At 28.5% G+C, this 8,777-nt stretch overlaps 1 protein-coding gene and 1 long non-coding RNA gene across 2 annotated transcripts in view; one reads left to right on the top strand and one right to left on the bottom strand.

The window, feature by feature from the left end:
- Positions 1 to 8,777, top strand: part of LOC106681861 (uncharacterized) — a 55,012-nt gene that overhangs the window by 26,744 nt on the left and 19,491 nt on the right. The window lies entirely within an intron of this gene.
- LOC106681862 (uncharacterized) overlaps positions 1,804 to 8,777 on the bottom strand; it is a 19,821-nt gene continuing 12,847 nt past the window's right edge. Inside the window, exons 2-4 of the long non-coding RNA XR_001343313.2 lie at positions 5,193 to 5,297; positions 2,577 to 2,663; positions 1,804 to 2,268 (exon numbers count right to left, since the gene is read on the bottom strand). This is a non-coding gene — a long non-coding RNA (uncharacterized lncRNA). The remainder of the gene's footprint in view (positions 2,269 to 2,576; positions 2,664 to 5,192; positions 5,298 to 8,777) is intronic.

The raw sequence follows: 8,777 nt of genomic DNA, 5'->3' as shown, positions 1-8,777 counted from the left end.
TATTATTCATTTGCACTATTTCTTGATTTCTATTTTTCCTTTAACTTACTGTATTTTCAATTATGATGGGAAGAGTTAAAATAGTTTTTATGATATTTGAATCTGCTCAACATGGCCTTGATTCAAACGGACTTGACTGAAGAATACGTACCGCCATCTTGGCTTTGTTTTGAATTACGAAGTTATTATAGACAATGAAAATTGGTTAGCTTGCTTTTTGGATAAACAAAACAAATTAATATTAAACTGATACATAAAATAAAACATATCAAAAATCCTTTATACATCAAAATATACTATTTACTCAAAAAGAGCATATTACAATAATTACGTTTATTTTATCTCTTATATCTTTTTTTTCTTCTTCTTTCCCGGTATTGATTTTGTTTTATGTGCATCTCCTGTACTTTTTTAGCTTTATATTTTACGTATTTTTATAAAGAAATTTTTACTGTTGCCATTGTTACTTGTTTTTATTCTTATCATTGTATTTTTACTCTTATCATTGTATCATTTTGTATCTTTTTAGCCCTGATGAAGCCCTGCAAAGTGGGGCGAAACGTCGGAAAAATAATAGTTGTAAACTATTTTTGTTTCTCTTTTGGCCGCAACTCTGACCATTTTCTTATATATAAGGATATCGTTCGAATCTTTGTCTACAATATAATTTTTACTTTTCAACTACAGGACCGATTTTTTTTAAAAACATTTTTCGTTTCTCTCTGTGAAGGTTTAATGTTATGGATATCCTCCATTCACCCAGTTGATAAATATTATGATCAAACTTAAATATTCGTTTAATCTATATACGTACTCAAATCTAGCTATAACATAGTATTGCCGAGTCAATGAATAAATAATATTATTAATTTGCTATTATGAAATAGATGAATAAATTAAACAGAGTTGAATTGTGATTTGCAAAAAGGAACTGGTCTGAGCGACATCCAGCTGGGCAATCCTTGTTATTAAACTTGCCTTAATTTTTCAGCGAATTCTGGGAGACCCCTCAAAAGCACCTGTATCCATGAACTCTTTACCTTTGGTATTTTAAGGTTACCTGTTATTTTTAATTTTACATATGAGTTATCCGTTCAGGAGCTATTTTGAGTCCGGAGGTGAGGGGCCTCCTCGTGTTATATCACATATAAGATAAAAAATAAAAATAAAAATAAAGATAAATAAAAATAAAAATAATAAAGACAATAGATAATGGTGAAATGATAAGAGAAACAGTCTGAAATCAAAAGAAGTGTGAGGGAGGGGGTTGGGGTGCATCAGAAGATGGAGCTATGAGGTGATGTTAATTGGGTTTTTGGGACCTTTCCTGCCCTGCCACCTCGCAGGAAGGGGGGATGGGGTGATAGACTGGAATACTGGATTAAAGGAAGCAGGGAGACTGTCGAAGAATTTAATGTGTCTCCGTGTGATGTGCTGTTGTACAGTTTCTAACTGTAGTTCGTTATAAATGTGTGCCATGTTACGTCTTTCAAGAGATGTCCCTCGACATATCTTCTGTAGTGTGCTGTTTTGGTATTGTTGTAGTGATTTCAGGGCTGTTGGGTAAAGATAGTGTAGTAGTGGTGCGCCGTGTAGGAGTGATGGTCGTAGTATTACTTTGTATATGAGTAATTTGAGTCTGAGTGACAGCCCTGGTGAGTAGATGAGGTGTTTAAGTTGGTATGATGTTGACTTGACGATTTGTATTCTGTTCTGTATGTGTGCAGTGAAAGATAGATGTGTTTCTAGTTTAATGCCTAGGTAAGTGAGATGTTTCTTGATTTGTATTGTCTGTTCGTTGAGTTTAGGTGCTCTGTTGGGAGTTTTCTTGTATGAGAAGGTGATGGCGTCTGTTTTTTGTGGGTTGATATGAATGTTTATGTCTCGTAGTTTGTTAGCGATGAGTTGGGCCGCTGCGGCGGCCTGGTCCATGGCCTTGTCTGCATTACTCTCATCCCGAGTTCCCGACTTCCAAGTAGCTGGATTACAGGAAGCTGCCAAACCTCCCAGTCGGTGATAATACGTCAAAATTAACTTTATATCGAACACAATCGTTATAAATCTTCTATCTGATCCTCAAGAAATTTATTCTTTTTTATTAACAATTAATATTCTCCCAGCAAAGAGGAATGAATTAATAACAATCAATATAAATTCTAACACCTTGGCAATTAATTATTAAATAAACTAAATGAATTCATAATCATTAGTTCAAGACGCTCACCCAGATGGCTCTGCTATCGGTATGACCCACTCTCTCCATGGCAACTATTAAATAAAAATAAAAATACATTATTTTCCGCTTTATTCTGTTTGAAATAAATTATATATTTGAAAAAAATGTTATAATTTCATTACAGTATTAATATATATATTATTAAGGTGTTTTCTAACTACTTTATTTGTTTTATTTATTTTTTTTTTAGTGAAATCCAGTAACACTTTAGGTTTAAAATCAGTTTTATAGGATATAAACACCCAGAATAACGTATTTATCAGAGGCCTCTCACTTAAAGATATCTAAATAAGAGTTAAAAAAAACAACTTTGTATTAATAAACAGATAAGTATTCTTACCCCCATTCCAATAACTTTTGGTAGAAAAAGTTACTATCTCCAGTTAAAGTATGTTCTTTTTTGCGTATTGTTTCGTTTGAGAGGGACCTGAAAAAACCAAAACAATAAAAAATAACGATTCACACTGTTGATTGTTGGTTATATTTTGATTCTTACTATATTTAGGAGCTTAGCAAGCTCAACCAAGAAATGGTGTCAGCCATGTTCTGGGACATGAAGAGGGTTAACAGAAACCATACTGATTTCTTTGCCATAGTTACAATAATAATGTAAAATAGTAATTTATAATTATAAATAATTACTTATTAATTTATTTTAGTATGTATAGGGGAATATTTTATACATAACTTATTTGAAGAAAAGATATAATTGAAACACAATTAGTGTACATAGTATGTATTGGTAGATTATGTTCTATATAAATCACCAACACCCAGATTTTAGCATTAAAAACCCCAGAATGTGCCAGATAATAAACAATAAAATCTTATAAAATATGCAATAAAAATATAAAATATATGGATAAACATTTCAAAAATACAATAAGGCAGCTAAAATATAATAACATCCCTACAAAAGATTCTGGATAAAGAAATAAATAGAAGGGATTAAAAATAAAATTTTATTTTCCATAAGCTAAAATGTGTAAATAATTATAACAGTAAATACGTATATAATATCGACATAATAGAAACTTACAACTCAAACAAAAATGAAAAACAATAATCGGATTTAAAAAGGATAACTAATTGACAGTGATAAAATTGTAAATAAATCAAACACAAATTATGGAAAAATAATTAAAACAAATAATAACAAACAAGCATATCATTTTTCATAAATTGTTTTTCTCATTTATCACAGAGAATGGCCTTTCTACATCAACAGATGTGATCATTGCAAATTTGGATTCTTTTAAAATATAATGAAGGAGAAATGAAAAAAAAAATGTGAATTATTACATTGTTTGTTGTATTACTAATGGATGAATATGAACCTTCAATTGTAATCTGGAATCTCTTTGTTGCGTTTTAATTTATTATTTAACCCAACAAGTCCAAATATGCAAAATAAAACTTTACAAATCGCATCTGGGTACAATGATTCTTACAGATTATTGATCAGCATTAAAAAAAAAACAAAAAACACGCAAACGAAATATGCAATTGCATGAAAATTTGGACCTTTCTTATCACCTAAGAAGTTATAATACAAATACATCAAACCAAAATGGGTTCAGGCTTAAAAGAGCAATAAAAAAAAATTAACTTTTTCATAATCTTCCCTTGCGTCTGTCAAAACTTTATGTAATAACACTCCAAACAAACCGACCAAGTAGCAATAATACTCTATTTTTATTCTTCAACCTAGGTTCAAATCAACATAATGTTATTGGAAGAAGATAGTCTGGGTGGCGGTCAATAAAGGTTTCAAAATAGTAACAAATAACTATTTATTGTTAACCAATGTTTCGCTCTACTCTGCAGGGCTTTGTCAGGGCTGATAAGAATGATGTTCATTACCAACTGAACAGTTGGTATTTTATCAGCCCTGACGAAGCCCTGCAAACTAGGGCGAAATGTTGGTTAACAATAAATAGTTTTTTTATTACTATTTTAAAACCTTTATTGACCGCCACACGGACTATTTTCCTCCAAAAACAACATAGTATTATTTATTTTCATAAATAATAATGCAATAGACAAAATAAAATAATTATGATTCAAAAGGGAATAGTGATCTAATAACTGTTGAACACATCAAATAGAATGTAGAGTTACATCTAATAGAGTTAAATACATAAAAAATTTAAGGTGGTTTATTTTTTTTTAAAGAAAATTGTGACTTAAATAGTGTAATCATATTTATCATATTATATTATAATAGTGCAGAAGAAAAAAGATAAAGACAAAGGAATACACGAAAACGTTTCTGGAACTAGAAAAATAATTTACATAATAATGAAGAGATTTGATGAGAAGTTATTTTCACACAATATAGAAAGTGATTAAATAATTATATAATGAACATTACATAAATTATCTCAAATTGAATACTTTTAAGTCTATTTTTTCTGAATGCCATCTGAAATCAAAATGGTAACCATAATAAATGGTTTGTTATATGGTGGTGTATTTAATTGTTAATAATCTTATAGAGGAAAATTAAATGTTAATGATTTTAAATTTTAAATAGGTTTTGAATGAATTGATGAATAGCCTGCATAAGAAATTTTTAAATTAATGTGAGAAAGAGTTTGTATTGAAGATGTCCTTGAAGATGGCTAGAATGGCCGAAACGTTGGACTAGTGAAAAATAAAGTGTTGAGACAGAATTGGATACTAATTTTTGATTTATTTAATAATTAATTACCTTGTCTCAAAAAAGTTTGAAATAATATAACTAAATATTATATTAAACTTATACTTATTACGTTGGTATATATTTTTAGTAGTTAAAAAAAAAAACCTTTGCATAAAAATAAAATAATAAAATATAACAATAAAACAGTCTATTTTAATGATACAGCAAGGTATAATTTTGATTTAACATATATTGGCAAACAATATTTTTTTAATAGCCCACTATGGAACAGATACAGTAAAGTAAAGTTACCAGTAGTTGAAAGGAGCCTTAGTATTTAGAGCAAATAACTTTCCACATCAATTCTTTATCATCATTTAAATTCTTGCCCTTTTTTGGCCCGTATGGTTTTTCCTTCTAGAACATAACGGAAAACAGAATAAATATTTACAATTCTGATTGCACAATTGTTACATTATTTGAAAACAATGAAATTTATTTAATTATGTATTTAATAGTAGTATTTAGTTTCCTATATCCTATTATATTATTAAAATATTTCTTAAATTCAAAATGGGTCCCGTGCTTTTTCAAAAAAATTTTTGAACTAAAATTATTGGTTCACAACGTTATAGATACATTATTATATTATTTTGTCTACTATATTAAAATATAGAACACAGTAAAAAAGAGACATTAACTATACAAAAATAAGAAAACAAAATTGAGTGATATATTTAGTTACTTGTTAAATGTAAATATATTTTTGGTTTTAAGTTTTTAAATAATAAATGAAAATATCAAAGATATTAAAGGTACAAAGATGGATATTAAAACAAAAACTTGGATATGATTCAAAACTTGAATATAAGAAAAAACATTGTTATTATATATTTTCTAAAACTTCTTACTTCCACACTACATACTAATGTAAAAGTGATTAAATAAAGAAATTGAGGTTAATAAGTGAATTAATTTTCATAAGTAAAAAAAGCAGAAAATTACACATTCCATTATAATTTAACAGAGGATATATCAATCTATTTTAGTATCAGAGTGAGATTCTATTCACCAAACCTTGTATTTTTTTATTTTATTTTTTTTTTATTTAATACCAGATGAAAAAAGGATTGCAGCCTGGACTTTTAATCTTTGAATTGCGGTTAGGTTACCCAAGTTGTAAGTCATTGCTTCTTTAACTGTCGCTAACTGGAAGTGCAACTTTATACAACTTTTGATTGGGCTGAAAAAACTTTTTTCCACCGGGCTATTGTATTAAAACCATTTTGCATAATTTGGTTTTTGGACTAATTTCCTTTTAAAATTTTTTAATATTGAATATTTCCTCTAACTGCATACCCCATACATATATAATTGAGAGAAAAACTATAAATAATGTAATGAATTTTATGATCAACAAAGCAGGCATTATTAATAAATTTAATATATAATGGTATTTTTAATTAATATTAAGTTGTTATTGTATATTAAGATGTTATTATATATTAAGTTGTTATTAAAACAGTACATTCATTTAGATGCGTAAAACAGAATAATAAAAAAAAGTTATTTAAACACGTGAATGGTAGGCATAAGGAATCAGATATATGGTTCAATCCCATTTATTACAGCGTGATACAGATACCGCTACCGATAAATCAAGGAAGACATTTTTCCGATTAGTTTATGACATATTATGTAATATATCTAATCTTGGAAATTAGAAGGAGTTAATCTGATACTAAACATAGATTAATTAATAGAATTATAAAGCAACAAAAATATTATCAAATATTATATAGTACAAAAATACATAAAAACAATCAATAAATAATTCTGGAAGATTATTGATTGACAGTGTGTATAGATGAATGGAATATGGTCCAGTAAATGAAAAGGGTAATAGTAACAGATAGATAAGAGAAGAAATATTAAAGAAAGTACAAATTAAGAGATGAAAAAAGAAAACAAAATCAAATGATGAGACAGAATTCATACCTGTTCTTACTTTGACTCCCGTCAAAACAGATATGAATTCAGTCTCATCATTTGATTTTATTCTTTTCTTTTTTCATCTCTTAATTTGTACTTTCTTTAATATTTCTTCTCTTATTTTATCTCATCATTTGATTTTATTCTTTTCTTTTTTCATCTCTTAATTTGTACTTTCTTTAATATTTCTTCTCTTATTTTATCTCTTATCTATCTGTTACTATTACCCTTTTTATTTACTGTTTACAAACTTTAGTTTTTCTTATCATATTTTACTTTTCATTGTATACCCTTGTTATTTTCCACTTATTTTTTTTCTTTTTTTGTAACTATGTCAAGTATTTGTATCTTTTTTTAGCCCTGACGAAGCCCTGCAACGTGGGGCGAAACGTTGGCTCAATAAAAATAGTATAATTATTTACTATTTGAGTTTTTTTGACCGCACCCGGACCATATTCCATTAATAAATAATTTTTTTTCTCAATCAGCTTTTTTCAATATATAATAATTAGCTGAGAGAAAAAATGTACACACATATATATTTGTGTAGTGTTTATAATAATTGAAAGTGCTAAAAACACCATCTTGTAATAAATTGATGAGGGAAAAATATCACTTGCTTAAATGTCGCTGTCATAACAACTTCATGCAAATGGAAGCAAGTTGGTTACACAAGCTTTTAAATAAGTGTAAAATTATCACATAAATTGTTTTGTAAATAAATTCAGAGAGTAAAGAAACAAAAATATATAACAACATTTAAATGTTAATGCTATCTAGACAAATTTACAGCCATTTTAATCCAGATCCAATCAAAGTCCGGAAAAAATGAGACAGATCAAAATTTTAAAAGTTATTTTATATTTTAAGGGATTAATAAGTTTAAAAAATATGAGCTGTACTATCTTTATTGCTATCGTATTTAATTGATATTACCCAATACCCCTCCTTGATATATTATATATTCAATGGTAATAATATTTTATGAAGGTGGTGGGTCCACGCTGTTTGGGGTGTCCTCCCCAAGTCGTGTGGTGGATCCCAATAGGTGTGAGCTGATAAATCCCTCAAGCTTACGTTAGATTTCTAGAATCTTCAAACCTTAGCCTTAATAAGCTCACCACAATGTTGTGGTATAAATCGCAACATTGTCATAATGTTAATAGTTCACAATAGGCCTTATTGGCCACAATGCTTTATGACTCTATAAAAAAAAGTCCCTTGATATTTAGTTTTTTGTTCTCATAATTTACTTCATTCGACAGATGAATATTTTAAAAAATATTACTAATTATAAATTAGTATACCTTAAAATGGTGAGATAAATGTGGTCAGGTTCATTAAAATTGGATGACTATGATGAGCAGGTAATTTCTCTCGGATGGATGACTCCAGAATTCCCAAGCTGCTGACGAAAGCAGAACTACATAGGACAAGGAGAGTGTGACGACCTAGAACCTAGGCTGGACGGAATGTTTGTGGACTCAAGAGACCTTCTACAAGTTTGGAATTGGACAACTGCATTACAGGACGGGGCCAACTGGTAGAGCCTTTTAGGCATTTGGGTTACTAAGAAGCTCTGATTAAAGTACTAAGAAAAGTGACATAAGTGTTTATATTGTAATATGCTCTTTTTTAGTAAATAGTATATTTTGATGTATAAATGGTTTTAATATGTTTTATTTTATGTATCATTTTAATATTCATTGTTTTGTTTATCCAAAAAGCAAACTAACCAAGTTTCATTGTTTATAATAACTTCGTGATTCCAAACAAAGCCAAGATGGCGGTACGTAGAACCAAGGCCACATTAAGCAGAGTCAGATATCATAAAAACTATTTTTAACTCATCCCCTCATAATTGAAAATATAGGAAATTAAAGGAAAAATAGAAATCAAGAAATA

Source organism: Halyomorpha halys, unplaced genomic scaffold, assembly GCF_000696795.3.
Source record: "Halyomorpha halys isolate HHAL.00 unplaced genomic scaffold, Hhal_1.1 Scaffold371.1, whole genome shotgun sequence".
Classification (NCBI taxonomy): Eukaryota; Metazoa; Arthropoda; class Insecta; order Hemiptera; family Pentatomidae; genus Halyomorpha; species Halyomorpha halys.
The sequence above is the reverse complement of the archived record's forward strand: the minus strand, read 5'-3'. Positions and strand labels throughout refer to the sequence as shown.